The 21,431-nt window shown below is 53.9% G+C and overlaps 1 long non-coding RNA gene and 1 pseudogene across 2 annotated transcripts in view; both read right to left on the reverse strand.

Moving 5' to 3' along the window:
- The window catches only part of LOC311426422, a 566,016-nt gene that overhangs the window by 91,013 nt on the left and 453,572 nt on the right, over nt 1-21,431 (reverse strand). The gene's annotated exons all lie outside the window — the stretch shown is intronic.
- Nucleotides 17,346-21,246, reverse strand: LOC311426369 (PHD finger protein 24-like; annotated as a pseudogene). Its single transcript, XR_014698943.1, has 7 exons — nt 20,031-21,246; nt 19,125-19,310; nt 18,530-18,608; nt 18,092-18,294; nt 17,787-17,953; nt 17,566-17,667; nt 17,346-17,430 (listed from the first exon to the last, which is right to left on the reverse strand). The product of XR_014698943.1 is annotated as a PHD finger protein 24-like (transcript).

Raw genomic sequence — 21,431 nt, forward strand, 5'->3', positions numbered from 1 at the left:
ATTAAGTTGGACTCAGAATGAGCCTTTGGTGCTGGTATTAGAAAAGTACGTGCTGGAGAAAGATAAAGGAAGTGTTAAAAGGGTTGCTGAAGGTGTTAAAAGGTGTGGTATGTAGTATTTAACAGAGCTGTTTGAAATTGAATGAGCAGGGAAAGGTGATGTAGGCATTATCTAAGTAACAGTCTAGAAGTTTTGGTATATTTGCATATTTGCTGTGGTGTTTGTTCAGTTTCCCAAGCATCGGGGAGGGGGGAACAGCCTGCTCCACCAGGGGCCTCTCCAGCAGCCGCAGGGGGGCTTCGGCTCCAGCGCCTGGAGCGCCTCCTCCCCCTCCTTCTGCACTGACTTTGGTGTCTGCGGGGAGGTTTCTCGCTCTCCCAACTGCTGTTGAGCAGCAGGTTTTTGTTTGTTTCTTTGTTTGTTTGTTTTCGTGGATGTGCTCTCACAGAGGCACGGACTGTATTGCTCATGGCTTGGCTCTGGGCAGCAGTGGGCCCCTTTGGGGCCAGATGAAATTGTCCCTTACCTACCACGGGGAGGTTTCTGGGTTTTTCTCACGGGGGCTGCCACTGCAGTTTCCCACTCCCACACCCCCCCCCCCCCCGAACCCTGCCATCAAACCCAATACACTGGGGCAGTTAAGTCATTACTGACTTGTAAAGCTTCAGGGATTAAATTAACTAATGAAACCCTAAATGTGATGGGGGTAGAAGGTACTGGGATAACAGTGCCACTTTTGGGGAATACTAAGCTGAGACCAGGGGATAAAATGATCACTGGGCAATTATTGTATGTATCCAAGGCGGAAACTAACTTGTTGGGAAGGGATTTGATGATTAAATTGGGCATTCAACTAGTAAATTGTTAGACTGGAATAACAGTGTTATTAATGGAGTGCTCTCAGGCCCTGAGAGCAAACATATATTCACCTCTGACTGGAAAGAGCCTGAAATGGGGGTGGAAGCAACAATATAGGTGAACAATTTTACCTTAGGGGTTTACAGGGCCACCTATCTATTTGAGTAAATTCTAAAAAAGATTTTGGAGCAATTACAACCTCCCAAGGAGGTATTAATGTTACAAATATGTGGATCATTTTAAGGAAAATCGATACTCCCCGATGGGAGAGAAATGCTGAATAAAGTGATAATGAGGCAAATATTAACTGTTTTACATCATAAGAGTCATTGGGAGGTGCAAGCAATGTGTGATGTTGTTCTAAGAAAGCATGTCTGCGTAGGAATATATACTTTAGGGAAGCACACATGCAGAGGATGTACTATATGTCAAAGGGTAAATAAAAAGGTCTTCTGTAACCTATCTAGAGGGGGATGGGAGCCAGGGCTTTGACCTTTCCAAAGTATACAGGTAGACTTTACTGAGTTACTTGTTTGTCCTAATTGACCACGTGACTGAATGGGTGTAAAGCTTTACTGCAAGGATTAAAGCAGGCCTTAGAGAGTGAGTGGGATTTTCACAGCCCCTGGCACCCCTCCCCTTCTGGGAAGGTAGAGCGAATGAATGGTGAAATTAAGAAACAACTAACAAAACTTATGCTGGAAACAAAGGCTTCTTGGCTAAAATGCTTACCCCTTGCACTGTTAAACATATGGACGCAGCCCAGAACTGATGTAGGAATTTCTCCTTTTGAAATTGCCGAGGCGATCGGCTCCGGGGCAGACGCGTTCTGCAGCGGAGCGGGGGATCGGGCCAGGCAGGGCTAATTTTTTCCAGCATCGAGCCTACTTGAGGGAGCCGCCAGGACCCGGCAGCCCTCGTGAGGGAGGCTGACGAGGCGAAGGCGGAGCCAGCAGCGCCCCCTCCCTGGCCGTTCAAAAGCAGCCCCTAGGGAGCGCGAGCGACCAGGAGCGCGGCGACCAGGGCGGGCAAACAGGGCGTGGCGCGTCAGAAGGGAGTGGCGCGGCAGTTAGCGCGGCAGTTCGCGCAGGCAGGGCAGAGCGCTCCCCCTACACACAAACAACACCTCCTTAACAACAGCCGTAGCTAGGTGATAATGGTCGCCACCAGGCACGGCGCGCTCTCCAGAAAGTCGGTACACACGCAGACCGACTACCCGTTAAAAAATGCAGCAGTTCAGGTCACCGGATGCAAGGAGTGTCTGAGCCTGTTGCTGCCATCGGCGGGAGGCAGAGAAACTGTGTGCGTGAGGTGCGAGCAGGTGGATGATCTGGTCCGCATGGTGGCGGAGCTCAAGGAGGAGGTGGAGAGGTTGAGGGCCATCAGGGAGTGTGAGCGAGAGATAGACTTCTGGAGTAACTCCCTGCAGGGCCTCAAGGGGAGGTGCCGAGGTGAGACTCCTCAAATGGGGGCGGACCCCCTGCCCTGTCCCCGTCGGGCAGAGGGAGGGGATCTGGGAGCTGAGGAGGAATGGAAACTGGTCCCTGCTCGACATCGCAGGCGATGCTCTCCCCTTCCGGCCCCACCTTCCCAGGTGCCCTTATGCAACAGGTTTGAGGCCCTAGAGATTGAGAGGTCGGTGTGTGAGGAAGAGGTAGCAAATGTTCCCAGGAGGATGCCTGGGGCGAGGAGGTCAACTCCGCGCCTCAGGACTGCCTCCACCAAGAAAGACAGGAGGGTTATTGTTGTTGGTGACTCGATTCTTAGGGGAACAGAGGGCCCTATTTGTCGGCCTGACCCTACCCGTAGGGAAGTCTGCTGTCTCCCTGGGGCCAGGGTCAGGGACGTTGCCAGGAAGCTTCCTAACCTGGTACGCCCCTCTGACTATTACCCCCTTTTGATAGTCCAGGCGGGCAGTGATAACATCGAAGAGAGAAGCCTCAAGGCTATCAAAAGGGACTTTAGGGGACTGGGTCGGTTAGTGGATGGAGCGGGAGTGCAGGTGGTGTTTTCGTCCATCCCTATGGTGGCAGGGAGGGGTTCAGAGAGGACACGGAAAGCCCACCTGTTAAACACGTGGCTCCGGGGCTGGTGCCAACGCAGAAATCTTGGGTTTTTTGATCATGGGGCACTTTACTCAGCACCTGGCCTGATGGCTACAGACGGGTCCCTATCTTTTAGGGGAAAAAGGATCCTGGGCCAGGAACTGGCAGGGCTCATTGAGAGGGCTTTAAACTAGGTAGGAAGGGGGATGGGGCTGAGGCTAGGATTGTTGGGGCTGTGCCAGGGGGAACAATGGCAAGGCCGGAGGATAAGGCAATGGCCCAGCTGAAGTGCATCTACACCAATGCACGCAGCATAGGTAACAAACAGGAGGAGCTGGAAGCCATTGTGCTGCAGGCAGGCTACGACTTGGTTGCCATCACGGAGACGTGGTGGGACCAGTCTCATGACTGGAGTGCTGCAATGCCTGGCTATAAGCTCTATAGAAGGGACAGGCAGCATAGAAGGGGTGGTGGTGTGGCTCTCTATATTAGAGAGTCTTTCGAGGTTGTAGAACTCGAGGTTGGGAATGACAAGGTCGAGTCCCTTTGGGTTAGGATCGGCAGGGACAACAAGGCTAGTGTCCTGGTCGGGGTCTGCTATAGACCGCCGAACCAGGATGAGGAGACGGATGAGGAGTTCTACAGGCAGCTGACAGAGGTTGCAAAATCATCAGCTCTTGTACTCGTGGGGGACTTCAACTTCCCTGACATATCCTGGAAGCACAACACAGCCCTGAGAAAGCAGTCTAGGAGGTTTCTGGAGAGCGTGGAAGATACCTTCCTGACGCAGCTGGTTAGTGAGCCTACCAGGGGAGGTGCCCCGCTAGACCTTCTCTTCACAAACAGAGAAGGACTGGTGGAGGACGTGATCGTCGGGAGCTGTCTTGGGCAGAGTGACCACGCAATGGTGGAGTTCACTATTCTTGGCGAGGCCAGGAAGGGGACCAGTAAAACCGCTGTATTGGACTTTCGGAGGGCTGACTTTGAGCTGCTCAGGACACTAGTTGGTGGAGTCCCTTGGGAGGCGGTTCTGAAGGGCAGAGGGGTCCAGGAAGGCTGGGCGCTCTTCAAGAGGGAAGTCTTAATGGCACAGGAACGGTCTGTCCCCACGTGCCCAAAGACGAGCTGGCGGGGAAGAAGACCGGCCTGGCTCAACAGAGAATTGTGGCTTGATCTTAGGAGGAAAAAGAGGGTTTATAATCTTTGGAAAAGTGGGCAGGCCACTAAGGAGGACTTTAAAGAAGTAGCGAGGCTGTGCAGGGACAAAATTAGGAAGGCCAAAGCTCATCTGGAGCTCAATCTGGCTACTGCCGTTAAAGATAACAAAAAACGTTTCTATAAATACATCAACACAAAAAGGAGGACTAAGGAGAATCTCCATCCTTTACTGGATGCGGGGGGAAACTTAGTTACAAGAGATGAGGAAAAGGCAGAGGTGCTCAATGCCTTCTTTGCCTCAGTCTTTAGCGGCAATACCGGATGTTCTCTGGATACTCAGTACCCTGAGCTGGTGGAAGGGGATGGGGAGCAGGATGTGGCCCTCATTATCCATGAAGAACTGGTTGGTGACCTGCTACGGCACTTAGATGTGCACAAGTCCATGGGGCCAGATGGGATCCACCCAAGGGTACTGAGAGAACTGGCAGAGGAGCTGGCCAAGCCACTATCCATCATTTATCAGCAGTCCTGGCTATCGGGGGAGGTCCCAATCGACTGGCGGCTAGCAAACGTGACGCCCATCTACAAGAAGGGCCGGAGGGCAGACCCGGGAAACTACAGGCCTGTCAGTTTGACCTCAGTGCCAGGAAAGCTCATGGAGCAGATCCTCCTGAGAGTCATCATGCAGCACTTGCAGGGCAAGCAGGCGATCAGGCCCAGTCAGCATGGCTTTATGAAAGGCAGGTCATGCCTGACGAACCTGATCTCCTTCTATGACAAAGTGACGTGCTGGGTGGATGAGGGAAAGGCTGTGGATGTGGTCTACCTTGACTTCAGCAAGGCTTTTGACACCGTCTCCCACAGCATTCTCCTCAAGAAACTGGCTGCTCTTGACTTGGACTGGCGCACGCTTCGTTGGGTTAGAAACTGGCTGGATAGCCGGGCCCAAAGAGTCGTGGTGAATGGAGCCAAGTCCAGTTGGAGGCCAGTCACTAGTGGCGTCCCCCAGGGCTCGGTGCTGGGGCCGGTCCTCTTTAATATCTTCATCGATGATCTGGACGAGGGCATCAAGTGCACCCTCAGTAAGTTCGCAGATGACACCAAGTTAGGTGCGTGTGTCGATCTGCTCGAGGGTAGGAAAGCTCTGCAGGAGGATCTGGATAGGCTGCACCGATGGGCTGAGGTCAACTGCATGAAGTTCAACAAGGCCAAGTGCCGGGTCCTGCACCTGGGGCACAATAACCCCAAGCAGAGCTACAGGCTGGGAGAGGAATGGTTGGAGAGCTGCCAGGCAGAGAAGGACCTGGGAGTGATGGTGGATAGTCGGCTGAATATGAGCCAGCAGTGTGCTCAGGTGGCCAAGAAGGCCAACGGCATCCTGGCTTGTATCAGGAACGGTGTGACCAGCAGGGCTAGGGAGGTGATCGTCCCCCTGTACTCAGTTCTGGTGAGGCCGCACCTCGAGTACTGTGTTCAGTTTTGGGCCCCTCGCTACAAGAAGGACATGGAGGTGCTTGAGCAGGTGCAGAGAAGGGCGACGAAGCTGGTGAGGGGCCTGGAGAACAAGTCCTACGAGGAGCGGCTGAGGGAGCTGGGCTTGTTCAGCCTGGAGAAGAGGAGGCTCAGGGCCGACCTTATCGCTCTCTATAGGTACCTCAAGGGAGGCTGTAGCGAGGTGGGGGTTGGTGTGTTCTCCCACGTGCCTGGTGACAGGACGAGGGGGAATGGGCTTAAGTTGAGCCAGGGGAGTTTTAGGTTAGATGTTAGGAAGAACTTCTTCACTGAAAGGGTTGTGAGGCATTGGAACAGGCTGCCCAGGGAAGTGGTGGAGTCACCATCCCTGGAGGTCTTTAAAAGACGTTTAGATGTAGAGCTTAGGGAAATGGTTTAGTGGGGACTGTTAGCGTTAGGTCAGAGGTTGGACTCGATGACCTTGAGGTCTCTTCCAACCTAGAAAATTCTGTGATTCTGTGAAATGCTATATGGTATGCCCTATGACTTGGAATTGCCACTTGATCACCCTCAATTCTAATTAAGACTTGGAAAGAGACTTTTTTATTTTTTTTTAACACCACGATGTGGAAGGCCCCTATGTTGTTTTGCTTACTACAGAAACAGTCGTCCGGACTGCGGAGAAAGGATGGACACATGCCAGCCGTGTTAAAGGACCCATCTGTGACGAGAAGTGGGAGATCGCTCCAGGAAACAAAGACCTGAAGCTCACATTGCGACGAACTCGATAGGTACCGTGGGTTAAGGTAGAGGCTCTTCCCTGAAGAACACTACTGCTGCCGAGAAGAACTAAAACCTCGTAGTTGGCTGCAACCCAACTGACAAGTGAGGCAGAGGAGTGAATAAGTGGGGAAAGAAATGGGCCTCAGCCATTCCTATCGGTATTTGGGGGTTCTCGCACTGATTTCATCCTGCATAGCGACTCAACACCACCCCCACCAACCTTTTAAATGGACTTTAAGTCGATTCGAAGATCAACAGGTTATTGCAACCCAGATAACATCGGGGGGGCCAAGCTTTACTTCTACACTATGTCAGCTGATCTCGAGGCCCCGATGCTGGGAATATATGGGATTTTATTTCTGCCCAAGTTCTAACCTGGGAAAGGGGTACTGTAAATGCCTGAACGTGTATTATTGTGCATACCGGGGGTGTGAAACCATTGCTACAGACTGGACACTCGGGGCTGGTCGGGATAAATTCTTACAAGTGGAATATGGGCTGCAAGGTTGTAACCAACAATTGGATCCTTGTTACAGGTGGCGAGGGCATGGTATAGAGTATACAGGAACCTTCCACAGAAATAAAGAAATATGCAAGGTTCTATATATAAATATAACAAACTTGGACGATACTAGCTGGGTACTAGGAAACATGTCAGATTTTACGAACACGGAACAGATAGGGGAGGACTCATACTAATAAAGAAGGAAAAACCCGAGACTTCCAAGGTAGTCGGGCTTAATAAAGAGTTACTAGGGGAAGGTTTGGTTGTCCAGACTGTAAATATACCTGGGACTGCCCAACCTACTACAATGTTTTCTAGTAAGTCGACAAAGTTATCCTTTCCCACACTGCTTCCAAACATTGTGAAAAAAAAAAAAAAAGGGGTTGTACCCGAGAGTAGTATGTGGAAAGTTATAAATGCTAGTTTCCAGGTACTAAATCAAACTAATCCTGAGATAACTGAAGGGTGCTGGCTATGTGTAAGTGTTAAGCCCCCATATTATGAAGCTACAGGAGATATGGGGAGGTCTGAATATTCAAATGAGTTAAATCCTTCCAAATGCAGTTGGGGTCAGGAAATCGGGAGAACTTTGACTCAAGTTACGGGAAAAGGTAGATGTATTGGCACAGTTCCAAGAGATAAAAATGATTTGTGCCATGTCACTGAAAAAATGGACCAAACACACAAATGGTTAATTCCTGCAAATAACACTAGGTGGGTATGTTCATCGTTAGGAGTCACTCCTTGCCTATCTTTAAAATTGTTTAGCACATCTCATGATTTTTGTGTACAGGTGGTCATTATACCAAGGATTCTATACCACACTGAAGAGTATATGTATACCCATCACACAGTGGCTGAATACCATCTGGTAAAGAGGGAGCCTATTACGGCCGTCACCTTAGCCACTTTAATGGCTCTCGGGGCTGCAGGTGCAGGAACTGGAATTGCTTCCCTGATAAAACAAAGCCAGGAATTTACTTCTCTACACATTGCCGTAGATGAGGATCTGGCCCGTATAGAGCAGTCAATAACAGCTCTGGAAAAATCGGTTAGGTCATTATCCGAAGTGGTACTCCAAAACCGTAGAGGGTTGGATTTGATTTTCTTACAACAAGGAGGACTGTGTGCAGCCCTACGTGAAGAATGTTGTGTATATGCAGATCATACTGGGGTGGTATGGGATACAATGACTAAATTGCGGGAAGGATTAGAAAAATGCAAAAGGGAACATGAGGCTCGTCAGAATTGGTATGAATCCTGGTTTAATTTACTCACCTTGGCTTACTACCCTGCTATCAACCATAGCAGGGCCCCCTTGTTGTTACTTATATTAACACTGACTTTTGGACCATGTATATTCAATCAAGTAATTGCAATTGTGAAAAGTTGATTAGAAGCTGCTCATCTTATGCTTGTGCGTGCTAAGTATGAATCTCTTGAGCAAGAGGAGGACAACGCAGAAACTTTGATGCTCAGCAAGCAGATATTGCAAAAATTCAATGAACAAAATATGTTAGAAAAAGAAAAAGGAGGGATTGTGATAAATTAGTAGGGGTTTGTTCATTGTCCTTGAGAATTTAAAGAATCTACTGAGGAGATAAGGTTTCACAACTCACGGCATTGTAACATGGGGACAAAGCAAGACATCCTAGGCTTGACGTCAGGCATTTAGGCTTGACGTCAGGAGGGGGTTCTTCACAGAGAGGGTGGTTGCACACTGGAACAGGCTCCCCAGGGAAGTGGTCACTGCACCGAGCCTGTCTGAATTTAAGAATAGATTGGACTGTGCACTTAGTCACATGGTCTGAACTTTTGGGTAGACCTGTGCGGTGTCAAGAGTTGGACTTGATGATCCTTAAGGGTCCCTTGATGATCCCTTAAGGGTCCCTTCCAACTCAGGATATTCTATGATTCTATGATTCTATCCTGTTTTGCCCCCACCTGAACACAAGCACAACGCATGATCACCGGAGGAAGAATAACGACCCCCAACAACAGACTGCGCAGTCTCAGGACAGGTCTCGACAAGTCGACAAGTGGACAGGTCTCGACAAGTCGACAGGTCTTGACAGGTCTCGATAAGTCTCGACAAGCTGGAACTTCAATGCTATAAAACAGCAACACTGGAAAGGGGAAGTTGCGTGCCGTGGTGGAGCGGAGACTCCCCAGCCGCCCAGCGCTGTTTTGCTTGTGTCTGCTTACTTGATTAATAAAATAATTTCAATAGACCAGTAAATTGTGTGGTCTAACTTATAACAATATGTACCAGGGTGAATTCTTGCAAGGCCAGCACCCAGCTGTCTCCCAGCAGCTGTCCCCACTGCTGGCCTGCGACAGTGCGGTGCCCACAGACAGCATAGGAGGTGTTACATATGGAGTGGTAATTCGTGTCGAGAAAATGGTTGATAGTAATAAAGAAGGGGGAGGTTTGGGAGTGTGGCCATGGGGGTTGGCAAGCCCCATGGTTGAGATAACATTAGACTTAACGATGAGGCCATCAGGAATATAAAAGAGTTTAGAGGGAACAAAGAAGGGTGATTCAGGAGACTCCATGCAGTCTCCGGTTTCTTGTTCTCCAGCCATTAAGGCATGGAAGTTGCTGGGTGTTTGCCGTTGTTGTTATATGCAAAGTTGTTTGACCAATGAAAAGTTGTTTTGAAAAGAACTGCTGTGGGGAGAAGGGTATAAGAGGGGAGCCTGCCCTCAAAAAAAAAAAAAAAAAAAAAAAAAAGCAACACGATGTGATGAAGTTATGTCATCAATAAAGAAGCAGAAAGAAGGAATGGAAAGGAACAGGCTGGCAGAACGGAGACCAGGACGGGAACAGGCATTTTGATCGCCTCATGAAGATAGGTTCGGCCAAACTCAGCAAACTGCTCAGAGAAGCTCGTACAGAAAGTCGCTGGAAAGAGGCGCACTGGAGCTGGAGAGAAGCTCAAGCTTAGAGAAGCGGACCCGCGCACACAGCTGCCCCTCGCTGGTAAGCAGTTGCGCATTATGGGGAATCATACGTCCTTAGGAACAAAGACTGTCCTGGTAACCTTGCAGCTTATTCTCCTTTTTAACAATCAGACAGTTTATGAGCCTGAAACATGGGACCAAACTGATGTCAAGGTGTGGGACTCTGCAACTAAAAATGACAGGGTAGCGGTGGGATTGCTCAGCACCTGGCGAGCAATTTTTGAGGCTTTAAAGAGCCACGTGGGACCACAATCACAAACGTGTGGTTTGCCAGACAGTGAGGGAGCTGCGGGCTGACTGAGGGAGTGAGGGAGCTTTACTGATCTGACTGCTACGCCATGGGCCCCTCTGTTGCTACAGCCATCGAAGGCTTTTGCTGTTACGCCCCCTGGTGACCTGGACGTGCCTTTTGACCCAGGCCCTATTGGCCTTGAAAAGGAGATGGATATGCTTTTCTTCGATCTGGGAAGAACGGGATACATAAGGCCTGAAGGCCGAGTTGCTTGACAGCTTAAAGCAAGACTGATTCAAAGATCGAAGCCGAAATTCCTTTAAGTGGTATATTCTTTATTGCAGCGCTGGATGCATGGGGGATCTCTCCACCTATCGTGCATACCCAAAGCGGAAAGCAGTCTTGAATTTATACAATCAATCTATCAATATTCTACAAGCGCCTATACATATGCATTACCTATCCCCGCCTTCCCTCGCTTCTCATGCTAATTAGCCTTTTGGCACCTTGCGCCTGTGTAGAGCCTCCCAAGAATTGTGGGCAGGGGTCTTTGGGAGGAAGACCCCGAGTCTTCCTCACAGTGTACTTTTCACCTTTGGTCAGGAATCAGCTGAATTGGCATGTTTCTTAATTGCAAGAGCTGGCTGTTGCTAATTCTTCCGTTTGTTGTATCTTTATAATGAATTCCAATGTCCAGTTTTGAGATTTATAGTCCTTACATTTGTTTCTCTGTCCGTCTGCCACTTCCTTATCATGAGTTCCAGTGTCTTATTTCGAGAAATACAGTCCTTGTCTGGGGATTGTCCTTGCCTCCCCAATGCCTCCTTAATCAATATTGTTCAAAACATATTGTTCAAAATGAATGGAAAATGGATACTTGTTAGTAATCAAGAAAAGGAATGGAAAATGGAGACTGTTAAGTCATGGAACTTAAAGGATTGTTTGTTACCTTTTCTGATTGTATAGGCATACTCAGGTTTACTATGTAAAGCAATGTTCTGTATATTTAGAATGTTTGATTTTCGTGTGTGCTTGTTGGTGGAGCGTAGACTCCCCGCACACCCAGCGCTGTTTACTTGCCTTTTATACCTTTTATAGCTTTTATAAGTATAAATATTACTAAATTCAGATTGAGTTGAGACTTCATTTATAACAGAGGTGAGCAGAAATAGCTCCTTCAAACAGCCTGCATGCCTCGGCTGGGCAAGGATGGGGCTGTGCATGCTCGCTGCTGCCCTGTGCAGGCAGCTGTCAGGTGTTTCACCACATACAAGTCCCTTTGGCAGGGAATTTGCACAGCGTTGCTGGCTCTGCAGTATGCCAAGTCTCCGCACCAGCACATGGGAGGTGGTGGCTGTGCGGCTGGGGAAGGGCAGGACCCCCATTTTGGCTGGAGGGATTTTCTCCCCAAATGTGGGAAGCTTTCAGGATGCCATCCCCCAAGCCTTGTGCAGCTTCTCTCCGGCCTAGTACCCAGGACCGGGGAGGGGGATGCTGCCAAAGCATCCCACCAGCCTCCTCCCTCCACCCAGCTCCTTCCAGTCCCCCTGCGCTTCACCCCCACACTCCAACCTAAATAATTCCTCCTCTGCCTGGTGGTTTGCAGTCTGCTCTCGTGTCCCTTCCTTAGTCATCATTCAGCCAAGCAAGACAGATATAGTTGGGTGCGGCTCCTTGCAGATTGCTCGCTCCAGCCCCCAGATCACTTCGCTGCTGGTCCCTGGCTGTCTTCTGGGTATCGGGGTGCCCTGTGCTGAACAGGAGGTGACCCCCATTTGCTGCCCTTGTCATTGCTTTGCTGGCAGAGAGGGGCTGTGGCAGCCCCATATAGCAGGATGCCATGGTGCGCTGGGTGTTGTGGTTTAACCAGCCGTCAGCTAAACACCACACAGCCGTTCGCTCACCCTCCCCCCTCCCTCTCTGGGATGGGGGAGAGAAACAGGAAAGTGAAGCCCGTGAGTTGAGATAAAGACAGTTTATTAAGACAGGAAAATAAAAATAACAATAATAATAATAGCAATAATGATGATAATAGTGCTACTAATAATAATGTGTACAAACAAGTGATGCACAATGCAAGTGCTCACCACCTGCTGACCGATGCCCAGCCTAACCCTGAGCAGTCCGTCCCTCCTCCCCCAGCTAGCCACCCCTATATATTGTTCAGCATGACGTCAGATGGTATGGAATACCCCTTTGGGCAGTTTGGGTCAGCTGTCCTGGGTCTGTCCCCTCCCAGCGCCTGCTGCACCCCCAGCCTGCCCGTTGGCAGGACAGAGCAAGAAGCTGAGACGTCCTTGTTTTTGTGTAAGCACTGCTCTGCAACAATTAAAACATCGGGGTGTTATCAGCACTATTCTCATCCTAAGCCAAAACACAGCATTCTACCAGCTACTAGGAAGAAAATTAACTCTGTTCTAACTGAAACCAGGACACTGGGGCAGGCTGGGGGCCACTCTGCTGCCCTGCCTCCTGTGTGTGGTGCATGTAACCCAAACCAGGCTCTGAATCCCTGGCTGGCTGATTTCCAGCCCAGTGCCAAGCGCTGGGCTGGCTTGCTGGGGTGAGTCTGAGCCAGATCTGTGCATTCCAGGTACCCTGTCTGCCTTCTTCCCTCCCTGGCCAGACAGGGTTTTCTTCAGCCCCATAGGGCTCCCAGATTAATTGTGTAATGATGTCTTGTCACCGGTGTCCTTGCTGAGCTGCCCCAGTGTGGGGGCTTGAGGAACAGAAGGGACCACATGTACTGGCTGTCAGGCCCAAGGGTGCATCCCAGATGCAGTATGGATGTTAGGGATGTGGGGGGACAGTCATGGCATCATACAACTGCCTGCCTTTGCTCTCCAGAGGGACCATCAACATCTGCTCTGACACCAGCAGCAGGGCTTGGATCTGCGCAGCTGAAATGGGAAGGTAGGACCTGCCATTTTCTGTACCCCAAACCATTTCCCTCCCCTCTGTTTTGGCCGTCATCCCCTGTGCCACCTTCTGGTCCCCCTGCAGGGCCAGGGTGATGGGGGCAGGAAGGCACAGCAGGCACGGAGAGAGGTACCCAGCACTTTTGTTGTTCCCATGCTGCTCCCTACAGTGACGCAGGAAAGGACCTGGACACCATGTCGGGGTTCTGTGTGGGCTGCCAGCATGAGTCACAGCCTCCAGCAGAGCACAGGATGCTGGCCGAGCCCACTGATGCACAGTGCTCCCCTTATCCTTGCACCATGCAGCCCCCCTGTGTCCTCATGTGTGACTGTGCCATGGGAGTGAGCATGCTGTGGACAGAAGGAGGCGGCTGGCAGCCTCCTGCCATGTCAGAGCCATCTGAGGAGGGGTTCTCAGGGCTGACAGGAGAGAAGGTGGCTTCACTCCCCATGCATCTTGTGGGGAAGGGGGAGCCTGCCGCAGGCTGCGGGAGGCTGGGGCTGTCTGGGTTGAGTCCTTGCTCCTGATGCAAAGTGCATGACCTGGCAGTCACCCACCATGGGCACAACTCTTGCAGTGCCCATGTTTGGTGGCCGTGGTGGTTCCCAACCCATCTCCCTCTTTCCTTCTCCTTCTCCTGCCCACTGACTCCATCACTCCAGCAGCCCCCTTCCTCCCCACCCAAAGGGTGGCTCCCCAACCTCTGGGAGCAGAGGGCAGCGTCCTCACCGGGTGCTGCTCCTGACCAGCGGGATGCTGCAGGATTGGCCCTGCATGGGTACAGGATGGGACCCGGGCACGGTGTGTATGGGGAGAAGGAGCATGGGCCCCACTAGGAGACCTGCAGGAGGATGCAATGGGGCAGAGTAGACAGGGGTCTGAGCCATGTTTGGGGCAGGAGGAGAAGGGGGGTTGCAAACACCCCTACAAGATGAGGATGGAAAGGAGCCCCCGCATCCCTCATCCCTGCGTGCTCTGACAGCCATGGCATCAGTGGGGGGGCTCAGGGCTGGGCTGTCCCTGCTGTCCCCGGGCCCTAGCCCTGGCACAAGGGACAGCAGGGACCTCTCGTCCCCCGCCGCCACGCCAGGCCGTGTCCCCGTCCCCGGTGGGACAGGCAGGGATGCGCGCAGGTCCACGAGTGCCACCGTGTGCTCGCGGCGTGGAGCAGGGGCGACACCGTGTGGCCAGCTCTCTGCTTGGGGTTGGGAGGGCTTCCTATGGCCCTTCGCATCCCACCCCAGCTCCTTCTGTCCCCGGAGGGTCCTGGTCCCTTCTCAGGGTGCTGCTGGGGGGACAGTGGAGCTGAGAAACTTGTCCTCGCTTGGCTTTGTCACTCCTGCTCTGGACTTGGAGGGATGGATGGTGGGGCTGCCAGGGTGGCAGTGCCTCCAGGAGCTGTCACCACTGCTGTCTCTGGCACACGCCCAGAGACACCCCATTTTTCCTCCTGGTGGCTGCTGACCATCCCTTTGGCAGTCTCAGCCTGCTGGGTCACCTCTGTCTGCCCATGTCTGGACAACTTGCCACACATGTCCCCAGTGTGTGGCTGGCTCTGGTGTGGGGCACACTGTGGTCACCTTCCCATTGCATCAGACCTGATGGCACCTGGCCATAACCAGGGGAGCCCTGGGGCCATGCCAAGTCTGCAGGTGCCCAAGCTTGGATGAGGGTGCTCTCCTGCACCCCGGGGTGCAAAGCCAAGCACAAGCTTCCCCACAAGCAGAGATTTGATCTGGGGTTTGGGACCTGTGATGCTTCACACCAGCGTCTGGGAGAGGTTTGCAGCCTCATTTTGGAGGCAGGCTGCCCACTACTGAGGCTTTCTGTGGACAGGAGCACATTCCCCACCATGGCCAGGATGAGGTCACCAGTCTCAGCTGAGAAGAAGGTGACAGATGCCATGGCAGCACCCTGTGCACTGCCCACCCTGTGCTGGCTGGCTGGGGATGTGCTCAGCTCCCTGGCTGGTGCTGGCTGGGGACCTGAAGCTGTGGCACCACGTGCACGCTGGGCAGCTGGCACAGTGGTGACAGCACAGCCCTGCAGGATGCGGGCCAGCCTCATTAGCCGGCCAGCGGGCATCCCTCACTAGCAAGCTCCCTGGGGACAGGAGCAGGCCATGTGGCCTGGCAGGGGTGCCAGGCTACAGCAGTGGGATGGCAGGGGACGATAGGACTGGGAATGCCTCTGTGCCCTGTCCTCAGGCATGGGGAAGGGCTGGGAGCAGAGTGGGGCTGGCTCTGTTGTGGCACTGCACAGCTGCAGTGGCAGGGTGGTTTGGGGACAGACCCACATGTCCTGGGGTGTCCCAGGGGTTGGAGAGCAAGGGGGGGGGGGGGGGCAAGCAGGAAAGGGACCCCCCCATGCACATTTCACAGGTTGTTTCAGAGACCAAACCTGGCTCATGATCTGCTCCCCTGCTTGGATCCTGCGGAGTGCTCAGTGTGGATTTAGGGTGCTGGCAGCAGGAGCTGCACCCTGAGGACCCCCAGGATCTGTTCTCTGCCCCAGCTCTCTGCAGCTCCAACAGCAGTTGCCAGCATCTCCTCAGGTGAGTGCAGAATCACCCTCCCGCAGCATCCTGACTTCAGGTGCCCAAACCACCCACTAGCTCCTCCTTCCACCATCCTCTTCCTCCAGGCGATGGGTGCCTGGATTTTCTCCATGGGATCGACTGGACAGCACTGCCGTGGTCTGGACTCAACATCAGCTCCTTCAGCTGAGGAACTTCAGCCATGGGGACAGGCTGCAGGAAAGTCCACATGGGCAGGCAAGCCTCCTTTGCTAGCAGCCTGGTTCTTGCAGACCAAGTGCCACCAGCAGCTTTCCCTGGGTGCTCCAGGGATGTGGCTAGCACTAGAAGAGCCTCCAGTCATTGGCACCATTCTTAAAACACCTCTGGGGTGCCCTTTGTGTCTCTGTGGGGTTATTTTGGGTTTCCCAGCGTTGCTGCAAACAGCCTGTTCTCAGCACCCAACCTTCACCGCTGCTCAGGGCTCTCCCTTTGCCTGCGCACAGCATCCAGCACCTCTGTGGACAAAGAGCATCCTCATCCCAATTCACAGGCTTTCCTCCCGTGGCAGGGCTGGGAATGCACTCATGAGAGAGAGATGGAAGAGTGGGGCCAGGGCTGATGTCTCTCTCCAGGCACAAGCTCCTCCATCCATCACTACTGTGGGATTCTTGGGGACACGAGGCCCAGTCTGCCTGATGGGACAGGGACCTGAGCCCAAGGCAGGATGTTCAACACATTGGACAGCAGTGGGGTCCCCAAAAAACTCCCAGGGAGAAGGCAGGTGGGCACCACTTGGCATCTGTGGCTGTGGTGTGTGCCTCATATGATCGGCAGCCAGAGGGTGGTTGGACACAGATGTTTAATGGACACTTCCCAGTACAGCATGGAGGCTGTCCCATCCCTGGCTGCTTGCTCATTCCAGCCATGGCTCCAGCCCGCCCGTGCCCCACCTCAGACCTGGCACCTGAAATGCCCCCATGGCACTGGCGCATCTCCTGGCCTCACATATAGCCTGAAACTCTGAGATTGTCTCACAGCTTGAAAGGGAGGGAGTCCCTGAAGTGGGGAGCAGTGCACTGGCTTGGGCAGGGGGAGCTGAGTGGGATGGTGCCTTCATTGCCTGAGCTGGGGAGGTGGCGGTGAGGCCATGGTGGCGGCACATCCTCGCCAGGTGGGAGCCACCACACGGCTGTGGGTGTGGGTTGGAGGGGCCTGGCCTCCATCCCTGGTGCCCATGGGGTGAAGTTTGCAGGGAATCCTGCTCCTCTGTGCCTTCCCTCCTGCTTCCTGGCCTCTTTCTTTGCCCCTGCCCTATGAAGCCTCCTCCTTGCGGATGGAGGATGGAGCAACCCATCCCCTTGTGCACTCCCAAGTTGTGGTTGCAGGAGGTGGACGGCAGCTCCCAGGCTGCTGGTGGCTGCCCTGGGGGCCCCAGGGATATGAGCATGGTGGGGTGGGGATGGCCTCCCCGCAGTGGGGAGCCTCTGCACCCCAGGGCCTCCAGGGACAGAGGCCTCCTGCTGAGGGGGCCTCTGGGGCACCAAGGTACCATCCTGCTTCTCCCTCAGCCAATCAGAGCTCTCCAGGGCTGCACCTGCTCAGGCCTCCCTCAGCCAGTCACAGCCCACCACCCATCCTTTTCGGGCACCTCCCAGCCAATCTGACATGGAGGCAGGGGGAAAAGCAGAGCGGCATTTTCCCTGCCAGCCAATCAGCATCTGGCTCCCCACCAGCAGGCAGTGGGGAGCCACGCGGGAGTGGCAGGCAGGGCGAAGGGGGCAGGGCTTCTCTCAGCCAATGGGATATGTGGGGCAGGTCGCCATGACAACGGGGCTCCCCCCATGGGGAAGGCATCGCCAACCAAGATGGTGCCGGGACGAGCGGGCGGGCAAGAGGGGGCTAGGCTGGCGGCTACAGGTGAATGGCAGTGCTGTTGGGGCGGGCAGCCAGGATGTAGGCAACGTTCTCCCGCAGGAAGCTGGGCCAGTCGACGCACCTGCAGGGATGATGCTGTCACACCGTCATCCCCTGGAGCCCCCAATGGGGAGGGCTTTGGGACACCCACCCCACTGCCCCTCCTCTCCTTCCTCCAAGACGGGGTGCACGCCACCCTCCAGAGCGGCCCCCTCACCTGGCCTCCTCCTGCTCCACGGCCAGCAGGATCTTCTCCTGGCTTTTGCCGCTGCCGCTCCTGGTGGGGCTGCTCTCTGACATGGGCCCAACATGGCTGATACTGCAGGAAAGCAGGGCACTGTTCATCCCCATGGCCAGCAGGGAGCGGGTGTACGGTATGAGGGAAGGGCTGCAGCCTCTTTCCACACCAAGGTTGCCCCTCCGTGGGCATCTCTGTACCTGACGCTGCAGGATGGCGTCTCCTTCTGGTGTTTGCGGAACCAGGCATGCTGGGCCTTGTGGCACTCATTCTCCCCAATGAAGCCATTGCTGTCCTGGTCCAGCGCCAGGAAGGCCACACATGCTCACTCATGCTCCTTGGCCGTCAGCAGCTGCAGCAGGGAGTTCTGGGGTCGAAGAGTGAAACAAGGAGCACTCATGCCAGGTTTGGGGACCCCCTTCACTGGCCGGGGAAGATCTGGGAAAAGCTGTGGGGTCATGAGCGAGTTGCAATGGACGCCCCAGCCCTGGCACCGTGGCCATACCTGCGGCCGGACTTTCTGCAGCAGCTGGATAGACTCGTGGGAGAGGAAATCTGGCCACTCGATTTGCCCCTTCTTGTTGGGGTCCAGGGCAGAGAACTGCAGGGTGGCCCACTCTTCCTGTGCCTCCCCCATGGGCTGCTCAAACTGCTGCTTATGCACCAGGTGCTTATAGTGCAGGAAGTCGTCCAGCGTCAGGCAGGTCTCTGTGGAGGCAGATTTGGGGCATCCCTTCCACCAGCCTTTCCCCGGGCATCTGGGAGTGCCATGCATCCCTCCCACCTCCCCTGCTTCCTTGACTGCTATGGGGGACCCAAGGCTGCCAGCCTTAGCAGAACTTTTACCTTCTGCTGGTCAGGGTAGTGGTGACACCCTCAGCCCAAGGGCTGCATGATGGGTGAGTGAGGGCTCAGCCCATCCTGCCATGGGGAGCGTCCGCACCTGGAATGATCTTGCACTGCCGCAAAGTCTCCATCAGGTTGTACAGCTCCTCCTTCGTCAACAGGAGATTGAGGTTGTCCTAGAGGGTGAAGACGGGCGTGGGCGTTAGCATATGACCACGGTGGGAGGGGTTGGTGTCATAGAATCACAGAACAGTTTGGGTTGGAAGGGACCTTAAAGATCATCTAGCTCCAACCCCCCTGCCATGGGCAGGGACACCTCCCACCAGCCCAGGTTGCCCAAAGCCCCATCCAGCCTGGCCTTGAGCACTGCCAGGGATGGGGCATCCACAGCTTCTCTGGGCAGCTTGTGCCAGTGCCTCACCACCCTCAGAATAAAGAATTTCTTCCTTATATCTAATCTAAATCTCCCCTCTTTTAGTTTAAAGCCATTCCCCCTTGTCCTATCACTCCAACCCCTGACAAAGACTCCCTCCCCAGCTTTCCTGTACCCCCTTTAGGTACTGGAAGACATTCTAGTCCCCTGGTGGCTCCCTGTCAGGGTGGATGGCAGGAGCCGAGGAGCAGCAAGAGCCCCAGCACCCTGAAGCAGGCCATGACATGGGACTCTGCTGGTGTCCATTATGGGCACTCACGCAGTAGTAGCAGCTCCATCCAGTCTCGGTGTGTGCAGTCTCCATCACCTCCATGGTATTGTCATTCTGCAGGTAGCCCATGTGGTGCAGGCAGCCATTGTGGTACACCCGGCTGCAGATGCGGCAGGGGAAGAGGCTCTTGGCTGTCCACACCTCGCAGATCTCACATATCTCATCATTGAGTATCTGCGGAGCGATGGTCGGCTGCAGCTCAGCACCCTGCTCAGAGAGGAAGTGTGGGTGCTCCCCAACATGGGGGTACCACATCACAGGTGGGGATGGGTGTAGGGGTGTCAAGGGGATGGGAGGGCAGGTTTTTGAGGTGGTGGCACAGTCAACAGGTGTGTGGTGGGGTCATGGCTGGCTTGCTGGCCAGGTAGGGTTAGAGGAGTGGGTATGGGTCCATAGGAAGAAAGTATATGGCTGTAGAGCCATATGTATGGATGGACTGTGTCCATGCATAGTCCATCCACTGCTGGCTGGACTATAGGGCTGTGGGTGTGGGTGGATGGAAGTTTTGATCTGTGGGTTGGCTGATTGTAGGCATGGACAGAAAAGCTGTAAAGTTGTAGGTTGGCTGGGATGTGCGCTTGTAGTTGTGGGTGGATGGTTGGGTAGGGTTGCAGGTGTGGTTGGGCTGTAGGATGACAGGTGTGCATGGATAAGCTATGGGGTTGCAGATAGCTGGACTGTGAGTGTTGTAGGTGTGGGTGGTCAGGCTAGTCCATAGGGCTTGCATGGGCAAACACGCAGAGCAGTGCTTCTGCCTCCAGCCTCTGGAGGCACACAGCCAACACTGAGGAGGCTGTCACTGCCCGGTGGGCACCATGGATGCTTGCAGACCCCCTGCGTGTCTCCAGCCCTGGCCTCCTCCCTCCTACCCCTGCTCCATGCTCAGCTGCTCTCCTGCTCCCGCTGCTCCAAGCTGATGTCCAGTGGCTCATCATCATGCAGCTCCTGCTGCGGCCGGATGAAGGCGGGTGGTGTGAACCTGTTGGCTCGGTCAAACTCCTTTGGCTCCACAGCCTGGCCATCCCACAGCCGCTCCCATGCGGCCTTGATGGCACTGCCCTCCTCCGGCTGCGAGGGCCCTGTGGGTACTTCCTCCTCTCCCTCTTGAACCATCTGCTCCAGTGTCCCTCGGCACGTGCCCCCAGCCTCTGTCCGCCACTGCGCCGCCGGCTGCTCCTGCAGCCCATCTTTGAAGGCTGATACGGCCAAGCTGACTTTCTGCACCTTCTCCACTGTCTGCCGCTTTGACATCAGCAACCCCATGGCTCTGCAAGGGGGGGGGAGCTGCATGCAACTGCTGCACCATCGAGCCAAGTCCCCGGCTCCAAAAATGTGTCCTGATGGCTGTGTGCCAGCCATGCAGGGAGCAGTGGTGCAGTGGTGGCTGTGGAGAGATGGACCCAAACCCATGTGGAGACCTGGCTATGGAGGCTCTAAGTGTTGAAGGCATGTTGCCTCACCCATCCCCACTCTGCAGGCTCCAGATTAACAAGAAATGCTTCCAGGCCCTTCCCACACCAGGTCAGTGGACCCCAGAGGGCTGGGACCAGCTGTCACCCTGCTCCTTTCTTGCACCCACATGAGAAAACCTCTTTGATCAGCCAAGGGTGAGATGTGTCCTCCCAGCAGTTATGCTCAGGGCTAGGGCATGGCAGAGCTGGTGCTGGTTCTCCTACATTCCCTCAATTTCTCTTCACACCCAGGTCTGTCTAGCTCACAAGCTCGTGTATGTGTGTGCTGCTGTGGCTGTGTTGCAGGAAGCACGGCCGAAAGCACGACAGACACCAGTAGAGTCAGATCATGCTCCATCTTATTGCCCGAATAGCCTAACTTTTATAGTGAACTTAACAGGGGCAGACAGTGTTTCACACAAGATTATTGGTCAAAAGCACTCAGACAAACAACTACAAGAAAACAACCCCACCTGCAAGAAAACAACCCCCTTGTGATTAGCAGTCACATAGACCTTGTCCTTGAAGCCAGCTACTGGTAACAATATTTTTCTGAATTCCTCAATTGGGCGATGTGGGAACACTGTCATGGGAACTTCTCATAGTTGCCCTGGTAGCTTGGTTTGCTCAGCTACAGCAAGCCATGGGATTTTTGCTGTTTCAAGAAATCCCTCAACATGGCTGGGCTGTGGGAGAGCTGTGAGGGTGCAGGAGGGAAGGGGAGCAGTGCATGGACTTGGGATGCACAGAAGCCAAGAAGGGACTTTGGGTACAGGGCCAAGGGAAGATGGGCTTGGGGTAAAATGGGGAGAGCAACAGCAAACAGGTTGGGCTCTGTCTCAGT

Source organism: Aythya ferina, assembly GCF_964211825.1.
Source record: "Aythya ferina genome assembly, chromosome: W".
Lineage (NCBI taxonomy): Eukaryota > Metazoa > Chordata > Aves > Anseriformes > Anatidae > Aythya > Aythya ferina.